Genomic DNA, 26,228 nt, shown 5'->3' on the forward strand with positions numbered 1-26,228 from the left:
GAATCAGTTCTAATGAGGTGGATGAAACTGGAGCCTATTATACAGAGTGAAGTAAGCCAGAAAGAAAAACACCAATACAGTATACTAACACATATATATGGAATTTAGAAAGATGGTAATGATAACCCTGTATACGAGACAGCAAAAGAGACACTGATGTATAGAACAAGCTTATGGACTCTGTGGGAGAGGGAGAGGGTGGGAAGATTTGGGAGAATGGCATTGAAACATGTGAAATGTCATGTATGAAACGAGATGCCAGTCCAGGTTCAATGCACGATGCTGGATGCTTGGGGCTGGTGCACTGGGACGACCCAGAGGGATGGTACAGGGAGGGAGGAGGGAGGAGGGTTCAGGATGGGGAACACATGAGAAATAAAGGAATAAAAAATTAAAAAAAAAAAGTAAAAAGAATTAAGTTATACAAAACATGGAAAATGATGAAATCCCCTAAAAGATGATGCACTGTCTTTAAAAAATATATTATCCTGCAGTTTTCCTATCATAGTGCCCAAAGTACTGCTTTCATTTTCAAGAAGGAATAAAATAAGACTTGAAGGGACTATCTTTATGGTTTGCTTCAAGATTTCATACAAGTTGAGAATTTAGAATTTTTCATTTTCCATTCATAGTGGCAAATAAAAGGAAATTGATAGAGGAAGATGTTTCCAAGTTATTAGATGAATCAGAGGATAAATGGAAAGAGGCAGGTAGCAGCACTCTTAGACTCTGTTAATGATGGCAAAATTGGTCAGGTTATGAGCTTTCAGAGGAATATATTGTAGATGAATCTTCTCAAAACTCAATAATCGATAAATGACCTACATATTCTTAAGGACACAAAAGAAATGTGGTATTTTCATCCAGTTAGTCATTTGACAGGAAAAATGTCACTATGCAATGTTTTGTGACAAGAACTGGGACCATCTTGTTTTGCCAAAATGATGTATGATGATACTCTTTAATATTTTTTATTGTTTGTGTGTCAATGTTTGAGTTGAGGTTTACTATGTTAAAATTCTTGTGAACACTTCAAATAAAGTTTTTTTTCTTATTAAAAAAAATAAAAAAAATAAAAAATGGATTGACTAAAACTCAAAAAAAAAATAAAAATAAATAAAAATAGGCTAAGGAACTGAATAGACATTTTTTCCAATGAAAATTTCCAACAGGTACATAAAGAAATCCTCAATATCACTAATATTCAGAGAAGTGGAAATCAAAACCACAATGAGATTTCACCTCACACCTGTTAGAATAGCTATTATCAAAAACAGAAAAAATAACAAGTCTTCGTGAAGATGTGGAGAAAGGGGGACCCTTGTACAGTTTGTGGTAATGTAAATTTATATAACCCTTATGGAAAACAGTATGGTAGTAGCAGTGTTAGTCACTCAGTTGTGTCTGACTCCTTGCGATCCCATGTACTGTAGCCTGCCAGGCTCCTCTGTCCATGAGATTCTCCAAGCAAGAATACTGGAGTGGACTGCAATTCCCTTCTCCAGAGGATCTTCCTGACCTAGGGATCAAACCCGGGTCTCCTGCATTGCAGGCAGATTCTTAACCTTTTGAGCTACAGGGAAGACTCTAGGAGTTTCTAAAAAAAAGTAAAAAATAGAAATATCAGATGATTCAAGACAGGTACAGATGATAAGCAGGAACATAGAGTCAAATACTTCATGAGATCTCAAACGTGGAAGCCACAATATCCAACTTATAGAATCTCAGAGTAGAATAGTGGTAACCAGGAGGCTGGTAGGTGGGGGAACTGCAGTGATATTGGTCAATGAGTACAAATTTTTAGTCACACAGGATGAATTATTTCTGAAGATATTCTATATTGCATGGTGACTATAGTTAATTGTATTATATAGCCAGTATTTGTTTAAAAAGTAAACCTTGAATGTTAAATGTTCTTACCACAAAAAAAGGTAACTATATGAGTTGGTGAATGTGTTTATTAGCTTGATTGTGGTATACTCATTTCCTAATATACATGTACACTGAAACAAGTTGCAAATCTTAAATTTATACAAATTTTACTTGTCAGTTTTATCTTGATAAAGTTGGGAAATTGAAAAATAAACATAAAACACCAGAACATATACTGATGAAACATGAATGCAAAAAAATGGTTGTTTTTATTAAAGCTAATTCGAGAGTTTGGAATTGTTTTAAAATAACTAATAAAAGGAGGAGGAGTCAAGATGACTGAATAGGACACAGAATCTTCTGTTCTCACAAGTGTATCAAGAATACATTTACAAATAGAACAATTCTCACCGAATATCTGCTAAACATTAGCAGAAAATTTCAGATACCTAAAAGGACAAGAAAATTCCCCTCGCAACTGGGTAGGATGAAAGAAAGAAGAGAAAAGAGGAATCAAAAAAGAGACCAGCAATCCTTGAAGGAATCTAAAGTTAAGAAGAGGTTCCCACACTCAGAAAAATCCCTCACAGGCTAGTCATCTGGGACAGAAAGCAGCCTTTGGGGGATCAAAGGCGATTATAGCAGATGGTCAATGTAAGGCACGGCAAAGTAAGAACTGTGCACATGCTCCATGCTGCTGCCCTACTCACCCAAGCCTGAATCGTGTGTCTCCTGTTGCAAAGAGGATGCTGGGTGCTGGAAAGTGGGGTTTGGAGTGAGACCCAAAGAGGGGACTGTGAAAAGACTGTGAAAAAACAGCCTGAAGGAAAAGGAGTAAGAAGCTCCAAAATTGGGAAGGTTTGCAGAAAAAGCCTGGGACACTATAGAAGCAAGGCATCATTGATGAATGGTGCACAAGCAGCAGACCCATAGTTGTAATCCTCTTCCCCACCCTCTGACTTTGACCTCTGTGTGCACGGGTAAGGGCAATTTGCCCACTCCTGAAGCCAAGGCCTCCTCTGCCCATGTCAGCTCCAGTGTCCTGAGCACTGCCCATCACACATCCTCCTTGGGAATCAGCCCTGGGTATCCCTGTCTGAGACAGGAATCTGCCAGTGTTGGTGGGGACTGAGTGCTAAAGTGTGGGACTAAGAGAGCAGACCCAGCGAGAGGAACGCTGTTGGCTGTGTTGATACAACTTAGGGGATGGGAGTGTGGGCCCCCATGGCCTGGAATGCCACTAGAAGAAGCATGGTCTGCCTAAATAATGAGGTGCTACTGTTGAGTGGTATGTGAGGGGCAGGGCTGCCACTGCCCCCACATGCCAACCCCTGCCTCCTCAGGCACTGGGAAGGACTGCCAACAGGGCAAGTATGCCCCAGTCTATTGCAACTGCCTAACAGTTTCCACCACTGCAAGCACTCATCTCATCCCTGCAGTTGTGGCCACCATACCCCTCCCCATCCTGAATAAGTAAGTGTACCCAACTAGCCAATGTTTTCACTTCCTCTCTCTTTGGCAAGGAATAGATGCCTAAGGGTGACACACATACAGAGGTGGGACGAAAACCAAGCTGAGCCTCACGGGTGGTGCAACTAAGGAAAAGGAATGGAAATCTCCCCAGGCAGCTGTACAAGTTATGGATTAAATTCTTGTGATCAGCTTGGTAATGCCTGCATCTGTTGAACATCTGAATAGACAACAAGTGTTCCCACAACCAAGGTCTAGCTTTAGCAACAGTCAGCTTTGGAGGTAAGTATACATGGGAATTGGGCCATGTCAGAGTTTGAGCTGGCCCCACAGTGCCCACACGAGGTCCAGAGTCCTGTCAAGAGGTATTAGAGTACCTCCTGGGGAGGTGGAGGTTGACCATGGCTCACTGTGGGAGCAAGGACACTGAAAAGAAGGCTCCAGGAAAATATCCTTATCACTACTACACTTTTTTGTTTGTTTCATTTTGTTCAAATGTTAATGTTTTTATTACTTTAAAATATATATACATATATATTTTCTAGTTTGCTTTTTTTTTTTTTGCTTTTGTTCTTTTTTGACCATTTTATGTGTTTATGTTTGCTTTCTTTTGCTCTTTCCCTTAGTTTAGTCCTTATTGTTTTCATTTTTAAGCTCTTTTGTTCTTTTTTTTTCTCTTTTCTGTCTGCTTCTTCTTTTGTTTCTGTTTGATTCTGTTCCTGTACATTTGTTTTGGGTTTTGTCAGTTTGTTGTTTTTTGGTTTTTGTTTTTCCTTTTTTCTTTAGCCATGCTTTTTTGGGTTGTGGGCTTTGGGTTTTCTAGCCAGGGATCAGGCCTGGGCCTCTGGACAGGGAGCACTGAGTCCAGGATTCTGGACCACAGAGATTTTCCAGTCCCAGGGAAAATTAATTGCTGTGTACTTTCCTGAAAGTATCTATCTTGATACAAAGACCTGGCTCCACCAAAATGCCTGCAGATTACGTAGTGCTGAACATTTCATGCCAAACAACCAGCAAGAGAGGAACCCACCCATCAATAGACAGGTTGCATGAAGTCATACTAAACTCACAGATAAAACACAATAATTGAAATGAAAATACACTAGAAGGGATCAATAGCATAATAACTGAGGCAGAGAAATGGATATATGAGCTAAAAGGTAGAATGGTGGAAATAACTGCCATGGATCAGAATAAAGGGAAAAAAATGAAAAGAAATGAAGATAGTGTCAGAGACTTCTTTGAGAACAATAAACACACTGATATTCAAATTACAGGGGTCCTAGAAGAAGAGAAATAATCTGACAAAATATCTGAAAAAAATTATAGTTGAAAACTTCTCTAACATGAGAAAGGAAATCTTCACCCAAGTACAGGAAGCATAGCTAGCCCAGACAGGAGAAACCCAAGGAGAAACATGTTGAGACAGATATTGATCAAACTAATAAAAATTTAATACAAAGAAAAAAATATTAAAAGCAGCAAGGGGAAAGCAACAAATAATATACAAGAAAATCCCATTAAGGTTATTAGCTGATTTTTTCAGCAGAAGTCTTCATGACTGAATGGGGTGGCAGGATATATTTAAAGTGATGAAAAGAAAAATCCTATAACCAAAATTACTCTACCTAACAAGGATCTCATTCAGATTCAACAAGGAAATCAAAAGCTTTACAGACAACCAAAATAATTCAGCACTATGAAATCAACTTTACAACAAAAGGTAAAGTGATTTCTCTAGGCAGGACACACAAGAGAAGAAAACGACCTACAAAAATGATTAAGAAAAGGGTAATGGTAACATACATATTTATAATTACATTAAATGTAAATGGATTAAATGCTGCAACCAAAAAATGCAGACTAACTGAATGGATACAACAACAACCCCCACATATATATGCTGCTGACAGGAGACATGCTTCAGATCCAGGGACACATACAGACTGTAAGTGAGAGGATGGAAATAGATACTCCATGGAAATGAAAGTCGAAAGAAAGCTGGAATAGCAGTACTCATATTAGAGAAAACATACATTAAAATAAAAAACTGTTACAAGACAAAAGGAAGGACACTACATAATGATCAAGGAATCAAGTCAAGAAGAAGACATACCAATTACGAATATTTATACATCCAACATAAGGAAAATGCTAACAGCCATAAAAGGGGAAATTGACAGTAACACAATAATAGTGGGAGACTTTAACACCCCACTTACACCAATGGATAGATCATCTAGAAAGAAAATAAAGAAACACAAACCTTAAATGACAAAATAGACCAAATAGACAATTGATATCTATAAGACATTCCATCCAAAAGCAACAGAATTCATCCTTTTCCTGTGCACACAGTACATTCTCCATGATAGATCACATGCTGTGACACAAATCAGGCCTTAGTACATTGAAAAAAAAAATTGAAATGGTACCAAGCATCTTTTCCGAGCACAACACTATGAGTTTAAAAATCAATTAAAGAAAAAAAAAAAAACTGTAAAATATAGAACACATGAAAGCTAGTAAATATGCAACTAAATAATGAAGATATCACTGAAAAAATCAAAGAGGAAATTATAAAAATACTTTGAAACAAATGACAATGAAAACTCAATGATCCCAAATCTATGGGATCCAGTAAAAGCAGGTCTAAGAGGGAAGTTTCCAGCAATACAATCCTACCTCAAGAAACAAGGAAAACCTCAAATAAACAACCTAACTTTACACATAGAGCAATTAAAGAAAGATGGACAACAATGAAACCTCAAACTTAGTAGAAGGAAAGAAATCATAAAGATCAGAGAATAAATAAATGAAATAGAAATGAAAACATATAAATTATCAATGAAATTAAAAGCTGGTTCTTTTAGAGGATAAGCAAAATTGATAAACCTTTAGACAGTCCTAAGGAAAAAAAGGGAGAGAGTTCATATCGTAATACTAATAATGAAAAAAGAGAAGCTACAATAGACACCACAGAAATACAATGGGTAAAAGACTACTACAAGCAACTATATGACAATAAAGTGGGCGACCGAGAAGAAATTCTTAGAAAGGTACAACCTCCCAAGACTGAAACAAGAATAAATAGAAAATATGAGCAGACTAATCACAAGTAATGAAATTGAAGCTGTGATTAAGAATCTTCCAGGTAACAAAAGTCCATGACCAGATGGCTTCACATGAGAATTCTACTGAACATTTAAAGAAGAGCTAATGCTTATATTTCTCAAACTCTCAAAAATTTGCCAAGTAAGGAATACTCTCAAGATCATTCTATGAGGACAGCATCACTCTGAAACCAAAACCAAAGATATCACAAAGAAAGAAAATTACAGGTCAATACCACTGATGAACATAGACTCGAAAATCCTCTACAAAATACTGGCAAACTGAATCCAACAATACAGTAAAAGGATCATATATCACTATCAAGTGAGATTTATCCCAGTGATGTGAGGGTTGCTCCATACATTCAAATCAATCATTATGATACAACATGTTAACAAATTGAAGACTAAAAACCATATGATCATTTAACAGATGCAGAAAAAGCTTTTGTCAAAATTCAACACCCATGTATGATAAAAACTCTCCATAAAGTAGGAGTAGAATGAACCTATCTCAACATAAAAAAGCCCAAATATGACAAACCGAAAACAAACATCATTCTCAATGGTGAAAACCTGGAAGCATTTCCTACAAGATCAAGAATAATACAAGGGTATTGACTTTTGCCTCTATTACTCAACATAATTGTGTAAGTCCTAACCATTGTAATCGGAAAAGAAAAAGAAGTAAAACTAATCCAAATTGAAGAAGTAACACTGTTACTCTTTGCAAATGACATGTTGCTACACATAGAAAATCTATAGATGACACCAGAAAACTGTTAGATCCAATCAATGAATTTAGTAAAGTTTCAGTATACAAAATCAATACACAGAAATCTTTTGCAGTCCTATACACAATTCCTATTCCTATAGCAACAAATGATCAGAAGGAAAAGTTAAAGAAACAATCCCATTTACTACTGAAACAACAAACAAAATAACATACTAAGTAATAAATCTACATAAGTACATAAGGAGATGACTTCTGCAGAGAAAACTATAAGATACTGATGTTAACAAACCATTACCCAGATTCATCAAGAAAGAATGGGAGAAGCCTCAAATCAATAAAACTAGAAGTGAAAAATAAGTTACAACAGATAATTTAGAAATACAAAAGATCATAAAAGACTACTATGAGCAATTATATGCCAATAAAATTCCAGCCCTTCACTTTCAGTCTGTATGTGTCCCTAGGTTTGAGGTGGGACTCTTGTAGACAGCATATATAGGGGTCTTGTTTTTGTATCCATTCAGCTAGTCTTTGTCTTTTGGTTGGGGTATTCAACCCATTTACATTTAAGGTAATTACTGATAAGTATGATCCCATTGCCATTTACTTTGTTGTTTTGGGTTCAAGTTTATAAACCTTTTCTGTGTTTCCTGTGTAGAGAAGATCCTTTAGCATTTGTTGAAGAGCTGGTTTGGTGGTGCTGAATTCTCTCAGCTTTTGCTTGTCTGTAAAGCTTTTGATTTCTCCTTCATATTTGAATGAAATCCTTGCTGGGTACAGTAATATGGGTTGTAGGTTTTTTTCTTTCATCACTTTAAGTATGTTTTGCCATTCCATCCTGGCTTGAAGAGTTTCTATTGAAAGATCAGCTGTTATCCTTATGGGAATCCCCTTGTGTGTTATGTGTTGTTTTTGCCTTGCTGCTTTTAATATTTGTTCTTTGTGTTTGATCTTTGTTAATTTGATTGATATGTGTCTTGGGGTGTTTCGCCTTGGGTTTATCCTGTGTGGGACTCTCTGGGTTTCTTGGACTTGGGTGGCTATTTCCTTCCCCTAAATTTTAGGGAAGTCTTCAACTATTATGTCCTCAAGTATTTTCTCATGGCCTTTCTTTTTGTCTTCTTCTGGGACTCATACGATTCGAATGTTGGGGCATTTAACATTGTCTCAGAGGTCTCTGAGGTTGTCCTCATTTCTTTTAATTCTTTTTCCTCTCTGCTTCATTATTTCCACCATTCTATCTTCTACCTCACTTATCCTATTTTCTGCCTCATTTATTCTACTGTTGGTTCCGTCTAGAGTGTTTTTTATCTCATTTATTGCATTATTCATTATTGATTGACTCTTTTTTATTTCTTCTAGGTCCTTGCTAAACTTTACCTAATTGCTCTGAATAAGACTTGAATATGAGTGGTGACAATACACACTCTTGTTTCTCACCTTAGAAGAAAAAAATTTTACCCTTCCAAAATTAAGTATGTTAGCTATGGGTTTGTCATATGTGTCTTTATTATGGGCCTCCTAGGGGGTGCTAGTGGTATAGAACTTGCATGCCGATGCAGGTGACACAGGAGATGTAGGTTCAGTCCCTGGGTTCAGGAAGGTCCCCTGGAGGAGGGCATGGCAACCCATTCCAGTATTCTTGCTTGGAGAATCCCATGGAGAGAGGAGCCTGGCGGGTTATAGTCCCTAGGGTCACGAATTTACTTCTATAAGCTTTATATTGTGCACTTTTATCATGATAGAATGTATTTTTATAGGTACTTTCTTTGCATCTATTGAGGTAAGTTTTCATTTTTGAATGTGATGTACAATACTTATTGTTATGCATGCACTGAATCATCCTTACATTCAAAGGTGAATCTCATATGATCATAATGTATGACCCTTTGTATATGCTTTTGAATTCATTTTTTCCAGTATTCTGCAGAGAGGTTTTAATCTGTATTCATTAAGATATTGTTCTGTAGCTTTCTTTTCTTGTAGTATTTTTATCTGGGTTTTGTATCAGGATGATGCTGGACTCATAAAATGAGTTTCATAGAATTCTCTGTTCAATTTTTTGGAAGAGTTTGAGAAAGACTAGCATTCATTCTTTTTAATTGTCTGGTAGAATCCAGTAGGTAAACTGTCTTGTTGGCTCTTCATTGTTGGTAGCCTTTTAATAACTGATTTAATCTGTTGCTATTGCTTCCCTAGTGGTTCAGTTGTAAAGAATCTGAATTTAAGGCTGCAGATGCGAGTTTGATCCCTGGGTGGGGAAGACCCCTGGTGAAGGAAATGGCAGCCCACTCTCATATTTTCCACTGGGAAATCTCATGGATAGAATAGCCTGGAGGTCTACAGTCCTTGTGATCAGAAAGAATCAGACACAATTTAGTGACTAAAGCAACAAGTCTATTTTTTGAAACTGAGGAAATAATTTGTTTTTATTCTGGGTCCTGGAAGTGCCAACCTGAATCTGAAAAACAGATGTAACAGGAATGGCAGCCCCAGAGGCTCCTCTGGCTCTTGGGGCCAAGAGGACAGTGAGGAGAAGGCTTAGCCAGAGGCCCAGGGCAGGAGAAGTCAGGGCTGCATGAGAGCCCTGGCCCCTGCTTGAACCCAGGAAGTGGTGGAAGAGGACGACTGCAGAGTTGCTCAGATCCTTAGCAGCTGGGCCACAGGAAGGTGCAGGCTGTGGTTACTCTTCACCCTTCTCTGGGGTAGTGGGCTCCCAGGACCACTTGGCAGCCCCTAGGTGCTTAGTCTCACGGCTGAGCTTTGGATCCCCCAGGGGTCTCTCGCCCTCCAGGTCCAGTTCCTCAAAAGATGAGCTGCTGGCACCCAACTCACTGTAACTGTGCTTACTGCAAGTGTCACCATCGTCTCTGCTGTGGTTGCTCATCCTGGAGCACAGTGTGGCAGCTGAAGTCACCCAGCTGCCAAGACCCATCTCCAGGCTTACAGAACTCATGTCACTCATCGTGTCAGCACCTGGAGCATGTAGAGGGAGCACAGCTTAGCTAGGACCCCCAGCCCCTCTAGGGAGAGGACAGCAGCTTTCCAACCAGTCCAATGACAGCCTGCACAGTGTGCTCATGAATAATAAAGTTTCCCTAGGTTCAGGATGTTCATTCCCTCTGCCCTCTACCCTGACTGGGGGTGCACTGACAGGGAAGAGCTAGAGAACAGGGATGGGGAGTGGGGTGGGGGAGGAGGGCAGCCTTCTGTGTGCTCCTTTCCTTGCCCTCAGTTAGCCTCAGCTCCCTGAACTCCCACAGAGCCTGCTGCCCCCCAGGCCCCTAACAGTCCATTAATGACCTTTCAGCCCTGACCTGAGGAGCTGAGGGCAGAACAAAGACTCAAGTATGGGGAAGATCCCCTGGAGAAGGAAATGGAATCCCACGCCTGTATTTTTGTCTGGGAAATCTCATGGATAGAATAGCCTGGTGGTCTACAGTCCATGGTGTTGCAAAGACTCGGACACAATTTAGTGACTAAAACAACAAACAGGTCTTTTGATTACTGATTTAACCTTCCTACTCATTTCTCTGTTCACATCTTCTATTTCTCTAATCTTGGTAATTTGTGCTTTTAGGAACTTAACCATTTCTTCTAGTCCATCCATTTTCTGTTGTATAATTCTTGCTAATTGTCTTTTATGATCTTTGTATTTCTGAGGTAACATGTAATATCACCTCTTCCGTTTTGAAATTTATTTATTTACATGTATTTATATATTTGTGTTTTTTTTCCATAGTGTAGCTAAAGTTTTATAATTTTATCTTTAAAAAACCAGCTCTTTGCTGTCTTTTGTATTGTTTTTTTTTTCATCTCAGTTTATTTCTGCTCTCATATTTGTTATTTCATTCTTTTATGTTAAGTTTGGTGTTCCTTCTTTTTTGCAGTTCCTTGAGTGGTTAGTTTATTTGAGCCATTTTTTTCTTAATGTAGGTTTTTTTATGCTGTAAACCTTCATCTTATACTTGCTTTTGCTGCATCCCATATATTTTGGTATGTTTTGTTTCCATCGTCATTTGTTTTTAAGGTTATTTTTATTTCCATTTTATTTTCTTTTACTCATTGGTTGTTTAGGGGGTTATTTAATTTACATATACGTGTGAATTTTCTAGCTTTTCTCTTGTTATTGATTTCTAGTTTGATATTATTATGGTTGAAATGATATTTGGTATGATTTCAATCTTTTTGTATATCCCAAGATTTATTTGTGACCTATTATATTATATATTCTTGGAGAAGGCAATGGCAACCCACTCCAGTACTCTTCCCTGGAAAATCCCATGGACAGAGGAGCTTGGTAGGTTGCAGTCCATGAGGTCACTAAGAGTCGGACACGACTGAGCGACTTCACTTTCACTTTTCACTTTCATGCATTGGAGAAGGAAATGGCAACCCATTCCAGTGTTCTTGCCTGGAGAATCCCAGGGATGGGGGAGCCTGGTGGGCTGCTGTCTGTGGGGTCACACAGAGTCGGACACAACTGAAGCAACTTAGCAGCAGCAGCAGCAGCAACAGAGAATGTTTGGCATGTACTTGAGAAGATTATACTGCTTCCCTGGTGGCTCAGAAGGTAAAGAATCCACCTGAAATTCAGGAGACACAGGAGATGTGCATTCAGTCCTTGGGTCAGGAAGATGCCCTGGAGAACAGAATGGCTACCCACTCTGGTATTCATACCTGGAGAATTCCTTGGACAGAGGAGCCTGAAGGGCTACAGTCCATGGGGTCACAAAGAGTTAGATATGACTGAGCAATGAACGCTTTGAGAATAGTATGTATTTTGGTGCTATTGGATGGAATGATTGATCTATTTGGTCCAATGGTTCACCTCTGACATTCCTTGTTTGTTTGTTTTTTTTTTTTTTTTAATTTTATATATTGATTTACTTATGGTTGCACTGGGTCTTTGTTCCAGTGGGTGGGCTTTCTCTAGTTGGGGCAAGTGGGGGCTACTCTTCTTTGTGGCACATGGGTTTCAAATTGTGGTGACTTCTCTACTTATGGATCACAGGCTTTAGGCATGTGGGCTTCAGTGGTTGTGGCATGTGAGCTTAGTAACTGCAGCTCATGGGCTCTAGAGAGTGAGCTCAGTAGTTGTGGCATATGGACCTGTTGCTCCTCAGCATTTGAAATATTCCTGGACTAGGTATCAACCCTGCATCCCCTGTACTTACAAGTGGACATCTATCCTCTAGGCCATGATGGGAGTTCAGCATCAAAAATCCTTCCTCTGTTTTTCAAAGTTAGTATTCCTTATTTTGTCTTCATTTATTTTTAATTGGAGGAAAATTGCTTTGCAATGTTGTGTTTATTTCTGCTGTACAAAAATGCAAATCAGTCATAATTATATATATAATATATATATTATATTATTGTATGATCATTATATATATATATATATATCCCCACCATCTTGAGCCTCCCTCCCCTTCCCTCATCCCACCTCTCTAGGTTGTTGCAGTGCCAGGTTGGACTCCCTGTGTTATATAGCAGCTACCCACTAGCTATCTTTTCCACATGATAGTGTATATATGTAAATGCTACATTCTCAATTCATCTCAACCTCTCCTTCCTCCACTGTGTCTGCAAGGGCATTCCCTATATCTGTGTTTCTACTTCTTCCATGCAAATAGGTTCATCAGTTCTATTTTTCTGGATTCCATATATATGCATTAATATATATGATATTTGTTTCCCTTTCTGATTTACTTCAGTCTGTATTACAGAGTCTACATTTGTCCACCTCTCTACACCTGACTCAAATTCATTCCTCTCTATGCCCAAGTAATTTTCCATTCTGTATATGTGCCACATCTTGGTTATCCCATCATCTATTGATGAACATGTAGGTTAGTTCCATATTCTAGCTACTATAAATAGTGCAGCAATGAACATTAGGGTGTATACATGTGTTTTTCAATTATGGTTTTCTCAGAGTATATTCCCAGTGGTGGGATTGCTGGGTCAGATGGTAGTTTTATTGCTATTTTTAAAGGAGTATCCATACTTTTACCCATAGTAGCCATATCAGTTTATATTCCCACCAAAAGTGCAAGAGGGTTCCCTTTTCTCCACATCATCTCCAGCATTTATTGTTTGTAAATTTTTTGATGATGGCCATTCTGACTGGTGTGAGTTGATATATCACTGTTGTTTTGATTTGCATTTCTCTCATAATGAGTGATGTTGAGCATCTTTTCAAGTGTTTATTGGCCATTTGTATGTCCTCTTTGGAGAAATGTCTATTTAGGTCTTCAGGTCATTTTTGATTGTTTGTTTTCCTGATATTGAGCTGTATGAGGTGTTTATATATTTTCATGATAAATCCTTTATCAGTTGTTTCTTTTGCAGTTATTTTCTCCCATTCAGAAGGTTGCTTTTCATCCTACTTATTGGTTCCTTTGCTGTGAAAAAGCTTTTAAGTTTAATTAGGTCACACTTGTTTCTTTCAGTTTTATTTCCATTACTCTAAAGGTGGGGTCAAGAGGATCTTGCTGTGATTAGGGTTGAAGAGTGTATTGTCTCTGTTTTAATCTAAGAGCTTTATAGTTTCTGGCCTTACATTTAGATTTTTAACCCATTTAGAGTTCAGGAAGTGTTCTGATTTCAATCCTTTAATACATAGCAGTCCAGTATTCCCAGCACCACTTATTGAAGAAACTGTCCTCTCTTCATTGAATATTTTTGCATATTTGTCAAAGATAAGGTGCCATATGTACATGAGATTATCTCTGGGCTTTCTATTTTGTTCCATTGGTCTATATTTCTGTTTTTGTGCTAGTACCATGCAGTTTTGATGAATGTAGCTTTGTAGTCTGATGGCAGGAAAGTTGATTCCTCCATCTTCATTTTTTTTTTTTTTCAAGATGGCTTTTATTATTCAGGGTCTTTTTGTGTTTTGTTAAATTGTAAAATGTTTTCTTCTAGTTCTATAAAAAATGCCATTGGTAATTTGATAGTGATTGCATGGAACCTGTAGATTGTTTTGGGTACTGTACTCATTTTCAGAATATTGATTCTTCCTATCTAAGAACATGGTATGTTTCTCCATCTGTTTGTGTCACATTTGATTTCTTTCATCAGTGTCTTTTAATTTTATGCATTCATGTGTTTTTTCTCTTTGGGTAGGTTTATTCCCAGATATTTTATTCTTTTAGTTGCAATAATGAATGGGGTTGTTTCCTTAAATTCTCTTTCTGATTTTTCATTGTTAGTGTGTGGGAATACAAGGGACTTCATTGATTAGCTCTAGTAATTTTATGGTGGCATCTTTACGATTTTCTACATATAGTATTATGCCATTTGTAAACAGGGTCACTTTTACTTCTTCATTTCCTATTTGGATTCTTTATCTTCTCTGATTTCCCTGGCTAGCATTTCTAAAACGATGTTGAATAAATGTGGTGAGAATGAATGTCCTTGTCTTATTTCTGATTTCAGAGAATTCTTTCAGTTTTTCACCATTGAGAATAATGTTTTCTGTGGCATTATATATGGCCTTTATTATGTTGAGCTAGATTCCTTCTATGCCAATATGCTAGAGAGTTTTCATCATAAATGAGTGTTGAATTTTGTTGAAGGTTTTCCCTGTCCCTATTGTGATGATCATATTGTTTTTGCCATTAATTTGTTAATATTGTGTATCGTATTGATTGATTTACAGTAATGAAGAATTCTTGCACCCTTGGATCACTTAATCCTCACTTGTATGATCATTTTAATGTGTTTTGGAATTCTGTTTGCTACAATTTGCTGAGAATTTTTGCATCAATGTTCATCGGTGACATTGGCATACAGTGTACTTTTTTGTGATATCTTTGCCTGGTTTTGATATCACAGTGATTGTGGTCTTGTAGAATGAGTTTGTGAGTTTTCATTCCTTTGAAACTCTTTGAAAGAGTATTAGTAAGATACATGCTAGATCTTCTTTAAATGTTTGATAGAATTTGCCTGTGAAGCCATCTTGCTCTGGGTTTGTTGTTATTGTTGGAAAACTTTTTATTACACTTATGATTTCTGTGCTTGTGATTGGTCTGTTCATGTTTTCTTTTTCTTTCTGGTTCAGTCTTATAAGGTTGTATTTTTCTAAAAATTTGTCCATTGCTTTCAGGTTGTCCATTTTCTTCACATATGATTGCTCATAGTAGTCTCTTGTCTACTTGCAGTTAAATAGAACCTGTATGACCTGCAAGCCTAAAATATTTATTACTTTGCCCTTAAAGAAAAAGTCAGCAAGTCACCACTCTAGACTCATATCAATTTTAAAATCAAGATTTGAAAACATCAGAGTGATTTGTCAGCAAATCAACTATCTGCCAAAACAAAACTATCATCACATTCATGAAAAGCATTATAAAACAAAATATTGTGGGAAATTAAAAGAAGCAAGAAAATATGAGAATTTATCTTATATGCAGAGTACATCATGTGAAAGGCTGGGTGAAGCATGACATTGTACAGGAGGCAGTGATCAAGATGATACCCAAAGAAAAAAATGCAAAAAGGAGAGATGGTTATCTGAGCAGGTCTTACAAATAGCTGAGAAAAGAAGAGAAGCTAAAGGAAAAGGAGAAAAGGAAAGATATACCCATTTGAATGCAGAGTTCCAAAGAATAGCCAGGAGAGATAATAAAGCCTTCCTCTGTAATCAATCCAAAGAAATAGAGGAAAACAACAGAATGGAAAAACTAGAGATCTCTTCAAGAAAATGAGAGATACTAAGGGAACATTTAATGCAAAGAGGGGCACAATAAATGACAGAAATGGTATGGACCTAACAGAATCAGAACATATTAAGAAGAGGTGGCAAGAATACACAGAAGAATTATACAAAAAAAGACCTTCATGACCCAGATAACCACGATGGTGTGACCACTCATCTAGAGCCAGACATCCTGGAATGTGAAATCAAGTGGGCCTTAGGAAGCATCACTACGAACAAAGCTAGTGGAGGTGATGGAATTCCAGTTGAGCTATTTCAAATCCTCAAAGATGATGTTGTGAAAATGATGCACTCAATATGCCAGCAAATTTGGAAAATTCAGCAGTGAGCAGTGGCCACAGGACTGGAAAAGGTCAGTTTTCATTCCAATTCCAAAGAATGGCAGTGCCTAAGAATGTTCAAACTACTGCACAACTGCACTTATCTCATATGCTAACACAGTAATGCTCAAATTTTTCCCAACGAGACTTCAACAGTACGTGAGCTGAGAACTTCCAGATGTTCAAGCTGGACTTAGAAAAGGCAGAGGAACCAGAGACCAAGTTGCCAACATCCATTGGATAATTTAAAAAGCAAGAGAGTTCCAGAGAAGTATCTACTTCTGCTTTATTGACTATGCCAAAGCCTTTGACTGTGTAGATCACAATAAAATGTGGAAAATTCTTCAAGAGTTGGGGATGCCAGACAACCTTATCTGCCTCCTGAGAACTCTGTATGCAGGTCCAGAAGCAACAGTTAGATCCAGACATGGAACAACAGACTGGTTAGAAATGGGAAATGAGTACACCAAGGATGTATATTATCACCCTGCTTATTTAACTTATATGTAGAGTACATTATTTGAAATGCTGGGCTGGATGAAGCACAAGCTGGAATCAAGATTTCTGGGAGAAATATCAATAACCTCAGATACACAGATGACACCACCCTTATGGCAGAAAGTGAAGAACTAAGGAACCTCTTGATGAAAGTGAAAGAGGAGAGTCAAAAAGTTGGCTTAAACCCCAACATTTAAAAAAAACTAAGACCATGGCATCTGGTCCCATCACTTCATGGCAAGTAGATAGGGAAACAATGGAAACAGTGACAGACTTTATTTTCTTGGGCTCCAAAACCACTGCAGATGGGGATTGCAGCCATGAAATTAAAAGACGCTTGCTCCTTGGAAGAAAAGCTGTGACCAGCCTAGACAGCATGCTGAAAAGCATGTACATTACTTTGCCAACAAAAGTCTGTCTAGTCAAAGCTATGGTTTTTCCTGTAGTCATGTAATGGATGTGAGAGTTGGAATATAAAAAAAGCTGAGCGCCAAAGAATTGATGCTTTTGAACTGTGCCGTTGGAGAAGACTCTTTAGAGTCCCTTTGACAGCAAGGAGATCCAACAAGTCCATCCTAAAGGAAATCAGTCCTGAATATTCATTGGAAGGACTGATGCTGAAGCTGACACTCCAATCTTTTGGCCACCTGATGCGAATAACTGACTCATTTGAAAAAACCCTGGTGCTAGTGAAGATTAAAGGCAGGAAGAGAAGGGGATGACAGAGGATGAGATTGCTGGATAGCATCACCAACTCGATGGACATGAATTTGAGGAAAAAGGGAGTTGGTGATTGGCAGGAAAGCCTGGTGTACTGCAGTCCATAGGGTTGCATAGAATCGAACATGACTGAGCAACTGAACTGAACTGATAGCCTATTAACAATGTTTTGATAGTTTGAGGTGAGTGGTGAAGGTCTTAGCTATACATATACATGTATCCATTGTCCCCCAAACTCCCCTCCCATCTAAGCTGCCACATAGCATTAGACAGAGCTCCATGTGCTATACAATAGATCCTTCTTGGTTATCCATTTTGAATACAGCAATGTGTATATGTCCAACCCAAACTCCTCACCTATCCTTTTTCTCCATCCTTCTTCTCCAGTAACCAAGCATTTGTTTTCTAAGTCTGTGAGTCTCTTTTTGTCTTTAAGTAAGTTCACGTGTATCATTTCTTTTTGGATTCCACATATAAGGGATGTCATATGATATTTCTCCTTCTCTGTTTGACTTACTTCACTCAGCACGACAATCTATAGGTCCATCTATGTTGCTGCAAATGGCATTATTTTATTTTATAACGGCTAAGTAATATTCTGTTGTATGTATGTACTACTTCTTTATCCTTTCCTTTGTCAATGGACGTTTCAGTTGCTTCTATGTCTTGGTTATTGTAAACTGTGCTGCAATGGACATTGGGATGCATCTATCCTTTCAGATCTTGTTTTTCTCTGAATATATGCCCAGGGGTGGAATTGCAGGGTCATATACTAGTTCTACTTTTAGTTTTTTTAAGGAACTTCCATACCACTCTCATTAGTGCCTCTAAATTTGCATTCCAACCAACAGTGTACAAGGTCATATACTAGTTCTACTTTTAGTTTTTTTAACGAACTTCCATACCACTCTCATTAGTGCCTCTCAATTCGCATTCCAACCAACAGTGTACAAGGGACTACTCTCTTTTTGTTTCTGCTTCCATAGAAAATATTTTCCTATGTATTAACTGTGTCTTTAAAGCTAAAGTGTTTTATAGGTAGAATATATAGGTAGGTCTTCTGTTTTTACATTTTTACTCATTCAGCTACTTTGTCATTTGATTAGATATTTCAATCCATTTACATCTAAAGTAGTTACTGACAGATGAGTTCTTACTAATTTCATCATATTGTTTCTGGATGTTTTGTAGTTCACATATTTCTGTGTTTCTCTCTTCCTGCCTTCCTTTGCAAATCATGTTTCTCCATAGAGATAATTTTTGTTTTCTTCTCTCTATGTTTGTGAATCTATTGTGGGTTTTTGTTTTCTGGTTATCATGAGACTTGAATAAAAATCTTATTTATGTACATATGTGTCTATTTTGCACTGATAATTTATTCTTTGGCAGTTTCTTTCTTCTACTTTGTATACGTAATCCAATTCTCTCTGGCCTTTAAGGTCTCTAATGATAAATCGGTTGATAGCTTCATGGGACTTCCCTTCTAAGAGATCATTTCTTCTTGATTTTAAATAAGTTTTGCTATTATTTTATTTTAGACATTCTTATGCAAGAAGGAGAGTGGTTGTCTGAGGAGACTATAGAAATACCTGAGAAAAGAAGAGAAGTGAAAAGCAGGGGAGAAAGGGAAAAAATATACCAAACTGAATGCAGCATTCCAGAGAACAGCAAGGAGAAAAAAGAAGGCTTTCTTAAATGAACAATTCACAGAAGCAGAGGAAAACAACAGAATAGGAGAAACCAGTGATCTCTTCAAGAAAATTGGAGATATCAAAGGAAATATTCATGCAAAAATGGACATAATAAAGAAAAGAAACCGTAAGGACCTAATACAGGATGAATAGATTAAGAAGAGGTAGCAAGAATACACAGAACTATACATAAAAAAGGTCTTAATGATCAGGATGACCATGATGGTCATTCAATTTGTTAATGTGGTGTATTACATCGATTGATTTGCGGATATTGAAGAATCCTTGCATCCCTGGGATAAAGCCCACTTGGTCATGGTATATGATCTTTTTAATGTGTTGTTGGATTCTGACTGCTAGAATTTTGTTAAGGATTTTTGAATCTATGTTCATCAGTGATATTGGCCTATAGCTTTCTTTTTTTGTGGCATCTTTGTCTGGTTTTGGTATTAGGGTGATGGTGGCCTCATAGAATGAGTTTGAAAATTTACCTTCCTCTGTGATTTTCTGGAAGGGTTTGAGTAGGATAGGTGTTAGCTCTTCTCTAAATTTTTGGTAGAATTCAGCTGTGAAGCGTTCTGGACCTGGGCTTTTGTTTGCTGGAAGATTTTTGATTATAGTTTCATTTCTGTGCTTGTGATGAGTCTGTTAAAATTTTCTATTTCTTCCTGGTTCAGTTTTGGAAAGTTGTACTTTTCAGAGAATTTGCCCATTTCTTCCACGTTGTCCATTTTATTGGCATATAATTGCTGATAGTAGTCTTTTATGATCCTTCATATTTCTGTGTTGTCTTTTGTGATCTCTCTATTTTCATTTCTAATTTTATTGATTTGATTTTTCTCCCTTTGTTTTTTGATAAGTCTGACTAATGGTTTGTCAACTTTATTTATCCTGTAAAAGAATCAGCTTTTGGCTTTGTTGATTTTTGATATGGTCTCTTTTGTTGCCTTTTCATTTATTTCTGCCCTAATTTTTAATATTTCTTTCCTTCTAATAACGCTGAGGTTCTTCATTTCTTCCTTTTCTAGTTGCTTTAGGTGTAGGGTTAGGTTATTTGTTTGACTTTTTTCTTGTTTCGTGAGGTATGCCTGTATTGCTATGAACCTTCCCTTTAGCACTGTTTTTACAGTGTCCCACCAGTTTTGGGTTGTTGTGTTTTCATTTTCATTCATTTCTATGCATATTTTGATTTCGTTTTTGATTCCTTCTGTGATTTGTTGGTTATTCAGCAGCGTGTTGTTCAGCCTCCATATGTTGGCATTTTTAATAGTTTTTCTCCTGTAATTGAGATTTAATCTTACTGCATTGTGGTTAGAAAAGATGCTTGGAAAGATTTAAATTTTTTTTGAATTTACCAAGCCTAGATTTATGGCCCAGGATGTGATCTATCCTGGAGAAGTTTCTGTGTGCGCTTGAGAAAAAGGTGAAATTCATTGTTTTGGGGTGAAATGACCTATAGATGTCAATTAGGTCTAACTGGTTTATTCTATCATTTAAAGTTTGTGTTTCCTTGTTAATTTTCTGTTTAGTTGATCTATCCATAGATGTGAGTGGGGTATTAAAGTCTCCCACTATTATTGTGTTAATTTCCCCTTTCATACTTGTTAGCATTTGTCTTACATATCGTTGTGCTCCTATGTTGAGTGCATATATATTTATAATTGTTATATCTTCTTCTTGGATCGATCCTTTGATCATTATGTAATGTTCTTCTTTGTCTCTTTTCACAGCCTTTGTTTTAAAGTCTATTTTATTTGATATGAATATTGCTACCCCTGCTTTCTTTTGGTCTCTATTTGTGTGGAATAACTTTTGCCAGCCCTTCACTTTCAGTCTGTATGTGTCCCTTGTTTTGAGGTGGGTCTCTTGTAGACAATATATATAGGGGTCTTGTTTTTGTATCCATTCAGCCAGTCTTTGACTTTTGGTTGGGGCATTCAACCCAATTACATTTAAGGTAATTATTGATAAGTATGATCCTGTTGCCATTTACTTTATTGTTTTGGGTTTGAGTTTATACACCCTTGTTTTGTTTCCTGTCTAGAGAAGATCCTTTAGCATTTGTTGGAGAGCTGGTTTGGTGGTGCTGAATTCTCTTAGCTTTTGTTTGTCTGTAAAGCTTTTGATTTCTCCTTCATATTTGAATGAGATCCTTGCTGGGTACAGTAATCTGGGCTGTAGGATATTTTCTTTCATCACTTTAAGTATGTCTTGCCATTCCCTCCTGGCCTGAAGAATTTCTATTGAAAGATCAGCTGTTATCCTTATGGGAATCCCCTTGTGTGTTATTTGTTGTTTTTCTCTTGCTGCTTTTAATATTTGTTCTTTGTTTTTGATCTTTGTTAATTTGATTAATATGTGTCTTGGGGTGTTTTGCCTTGGGTTTATCCTCTGTGGGACTCTCTGTGTTTCTTGGACTTGGGTGACTATTTCCTTCCTCATTTTAGGGAAGTTTTCAACTATTATCTCCTCAAGGATTTTCTCATGGTCTTTCTTTTGGTCTTCTTCTTCTGAGACTCCTATGATTCGAATGTTGGGGTGTTTAACATTGTCCCAGAGGTATCTGAGGTTGTCCTCATTTCTTTTAGTTCTTTTTTTCTTTTTTCCTCTCTGATCCATTTATTTCTACCATTCTATCTTCTACCTCACTAATCTTATCTTCTGGCTTCCTTATTCTACTGTTGGTTCTCTCCAGAGTGTTTTTTAATCTCATTTATTGCATTATTCATTATATATTGACTATTTCTTCTAGGTCCTTGTTAAACCTTTCTTGCATCTTTTCAATCCTTGTCTCCAGGTTGTTTATCTGTGATTCCATTTTGTTTTCAAGATTTTGGATCATTTTCACTATCATTATTTGGAATTCTTTATCAGGTAGATTCCTTATCTCTTCCTCTTTTGTTTGGTTTAGTGGGCATTTATCCTGTTTCTTTACCTCCTGGGTATTTCTCTGCCTCTTCATCCAGTTTATATTGCTGTGTTTGGAGTAGCCTTTCTGTATTCTGGCAGTTTGTGGAGTTCTCTTTATTTTGGAGTTTCCTCACTGTGGGTGGGGTTGGACGGGTGGCTTGTCAAGGTTTTCTGATTAGGGAAGCTTGTGTCAGTGTTCTGGTTGGTGGAGCTGGTTTTCTTCTCTCTGGAGTTCAATGAAGTGTCCAGTAATGAGTTATGAGATATCAGTGGGTTTGGAGTGACTTTGGGCAGCCTGTGTATTGAAGCTCAGGGCTGTGTTCCTGTGTTGCTGGAGAATTTGCATGGTATGTCTTGCTCTGGAACTTGTTGGCCCTTGGGTGGTGCTTGGTTTCAGTGTAGGTATGGAGGCACTTGATGAGCTCCTGTCAATTAATGATCCCTGGAGTCCGGAGTTCTCTGATGTTCTCAGGATTTGGACTTAAGCCTCCTGCTTCTGGTTTTCAGTCTTATTTTTACAGTAGCCTCAGGGCTTCTCCATCTATACAATACCATTGATAAAACATCTAGGTTAAAGATGAAAAGTTTCTCCACGGTGAGGGACACCCAGAGAGTTCACAGAGCTACATGGAGAAGAGAAGAGGGGGGAGGGAGATAAGAGGTGACCAGGATGAGATGAGGTGGAATCAAAAGAGGAGAGAGCAAGTTAGCCAGTAATCACTTCCTTATGTGTGCTCCACAGTCTGGACCGCTCAGAGATGTTCATGGAGTTATAGAGAGAAGAGAAGAGGTAGGAAGGAGACAGAGGTGGCCAGGAGGATAAAGGGGGGAATCAAAAGGAGAGAGACAGATCCAACCAGTAATCAGTTCCCTAAGTGTTCTCTACCGTCTGGAAAACACAAAGAGATTCACAGAGTTGGGTATAGAAGAGAAGGGGGATGGAGGAGATAGAGGCGACCTCGTGGTGAAAAAGGAGAGTCCAAAGCCGGAGAAAGCAGTCAAGCCAGTAATCTCGCTACCAAGTAAAAATGGGTACTGAAGATTGGGTTCTTAAAGGTACAAAATTGATAACAAATACCAAAAAGCAAAGATTAAAAATCTAGAGTAGAGGTTGGATTTTCAAAAAATACAATATTATAGAAAAAAACAAAGTCACAAAAATTATAAAATATATATATGTGAAGTTTGCTTTAAAAAATAGGGTCTCTTATTTGCAAAGTAATAGTAGGTTATAAAAATGAAAATTAAAGGAGTAATAGAGGACTTAAAATTTAAAAATTAAAAATAAATTAAAGAATGATAGTAAAAATATTAAATATATATCTAGAACTTTCTCTGGTGTTGTTGTGGGCATTGTGGGGTCAGTTCATTTTCAGATAGTTCCTTGATCCGGCTTATATTTCTCAATATCTTTTGGCCCCTTCCTATGTAGTCGGTACTAACTACAGGATTTTAATCTATTGCACCTGTCACTTCCAAGGAGGGTCCCTCTGTTTGTTTTAGCGTCTTCTGTTTGCTTGTCTCTTCAGTGCCTAATTTCCGCCCTGACAGAAGGGGTCAGTGGTGGTCACTTTTTTAGGCCTACTTGTTCAGTCATGCTGTGGAGAGGGAGGAACACAGCAAACAAATAACACTGGAGTGTGCTCGCATTGTCTTAGCCACACTGGATTTGCCCCCAGTCATGGCGTGTGTTCTTCCCCAGTCTACACTGCTGAGGCTCTAGGTTGCTCTGCCAGGAACTGTCTGAGGCCAGCCCTGGGTTGTATGCACTTCCCAGGTCTAAGCCAATCAGGTTCAGGTACTCGGGTAGTCCTCAGAGGAGCAGACTCAGTTGGGCCTGCGTTTTGTGCTCTTCCCAGGTCCGAGCAGCTCAGGTGACCAGGTGTGTGGTGAGTGCGGCCGCTCCGACTTATCGCCTCCCCTGTCCCTGCCACTGGGTTTTCTGGATATACAACCGGTGCACCTTCTCAGGTGGATGTTGACCATCCATAATCCCAAGAAGTCTTGGTTAGCAATGAAGCCTGCTTGCAGTTTTGTAGATAATGCCTCTCTGGGGCTGCAATTGCCAGCGTCCAGCTCTGACTGCCTCGCCTGCCTGTCACTGGAGGGGAATGTGCTGGTCTGCAGCTGGCTAGCTCTGCTCAGTCCTAAGACATGGGCCTCACGGTGTCTTAGGCTAGGGCTTTTCGCATGGTAGCTATCCCAGAAGTCTGGTTTGCTAGCCCAAGTTAGTTCCCTCAGATTGCCCTTGGGGCATTCAGGCCCAGTCTTTACTGTAAGCAATGTAGCCCGCGCCTCCCTGCCCAGCCCCAGCTTAATAGTGGTGGATGCAGGTGTCTGCACTGCTTCTCCACTGGGGGAGTTACCACTGGGCACGTAATCTGTGGGTTTTAATTATTTATTTATTTTTCCTCCCAGTTATGTTGCCCTTTGTGGTTCCAAGGCTCGCCTCAGACTCGGCAGTGAGAGTGCTTCTTGGTGTTTGGAAACTTCTTTCTTTTTTAAGACTCCCTTCCCAGGACAGAGCTCCGTCCCTACCTCTTTTGTCTCTTTTTATCTTATATTGTTTCCTACCTCTTTTGTCTCTTTTTATCTTATATTGTTTCCTACCTCATTTTTAAGACAATGCACTGTTTTTCTGGGTTTCTGATATCCTCTGCCAGCATTCAGAAGTTGTCTTGTGGAATTTACTCAGCGTTCAAATGTTCTTTTGATGAATTTATGGGGGACAAAGTGGTCTCCCCGTCCTATTCCTCCACCATCTTAGGACCCAATTTTCCAGATTTTACTTTCTTGGGCTCCAAAATCACTGTGGATAGTGACTGCCACCAAGAAAAAACAAACAAACAAAAAAAAAGATGCTTGCTCCTTGGATGAAAAGCTGTGACAAACCTAGATAGCATATTAAAAAGCAGAGACATCACTTTGCCAACAGAGGTCCATATTGTCAAAGCTATGGTTATTCCAGTAGTTCTGCATAGATGTGAAAATTGGACTCTAAAGAAAGTTGAGTACCAAATAACTGATGCTTTTGAATTGCAATTTTGCAGAACACTCTTGAGAGTCCCTTGGACCACAAGATCAAACCAGTCAACCCTGAAGGAAATAAACCTTGAATATTCATTGGAAGGACTGATGCTGAAGCTGAAGTTCCAATACTTTGGCCACCAGATGTGAAGAACTGACTCATTGGAAAAGACCCTGATGCTGGGAAAGATTGAAGGCGGGAGGAGAAGGGGAGGACAGAGAATGGGATGGTTGCATGGCACCACTGACTCAATGGACATGAGTTTGAGCAAACTCCAGGAGATAGTAAAGGGCAGGTAAGCCTGGTGTGCTGTAGTCCATGAGGTAACAAAGAATTGGACATGACTTAGTGACTGAACTGCAACAACTCTTGCCACTGATCAATGCCAGCTTAGGAAATGGGATGTTGCAGGCAAAATGATCCCGTCTTCCTTCTTATGCAGTTATCTTCATGATTTTTGCTCCATAGTGTTTCTGAGATTTCTTAAGTGCAGTACAGGTTTCTCCTAGAGCTGTTTTTGTTCACTGATAACTGTCTAATTGTTGCCAATCATGGGAGGATGGAATCTAGGGTTTCCGACTTTGCTATTTCAGTGATGTCACTTCAAGAAATTTTATAAATTTTAACAGTAAGAGAAAAAGTAGGCTCTTACTAAAAGAGAACCCACATAAGACTACCAACATATTTTTCTGCAGAAACTTATTAGGCCTGAAGTGATGAGATATATTCAAAATGCTGGAAAAATCCAACCAAAAATAGTTTACCTGACAGTTATCATTCAGAATTGAAGGAGAGACAGGGTTTCAGACAAGTAAAAGTAAAGAAATTTATTACCATGAAACCACCCTTACAAAAATCTTAAAGAGACTTCATTAAGGTAAAGACAAACAGCATTGAGTGGTAGTAAGAAACATAAGAAACAATAAAGTTTACTGGTAAAGATAAATATATAGTAAAGTTAATGCATAAATAACATAAACTATTATAAAAGTTGAAACAGAAGTATTAAAAATAGCTACAGCTATAAATACTATTTAAGGAATAACACAAAATGAAAAACTTTAAAAAGTGACATGAAGAATATAAAATGTGGGTATAAGCAGAGTAAAAATGTAGAACTTTAGAATTCATTCAAATTTAGGTTC

This window comes from Bos indicus x Bos taurus, chromosome X (genome assembly GCF_003369695.1).
Source record: "Bos indicus x Bos taurus breed Angus x Brahman F1 hybrid chromosome X, Bos_hybrid_MaternalHap_v2.0, whole genome shotgun sequence".
In the NCBI taxonomy this organism is placed as follows: domain Eukaryota; kingdom Metazoa; phylum Chordata; class Mammalia; order Artiodactyla; family Bovidae; genus Bos; species Bos indicus x Bos taurus.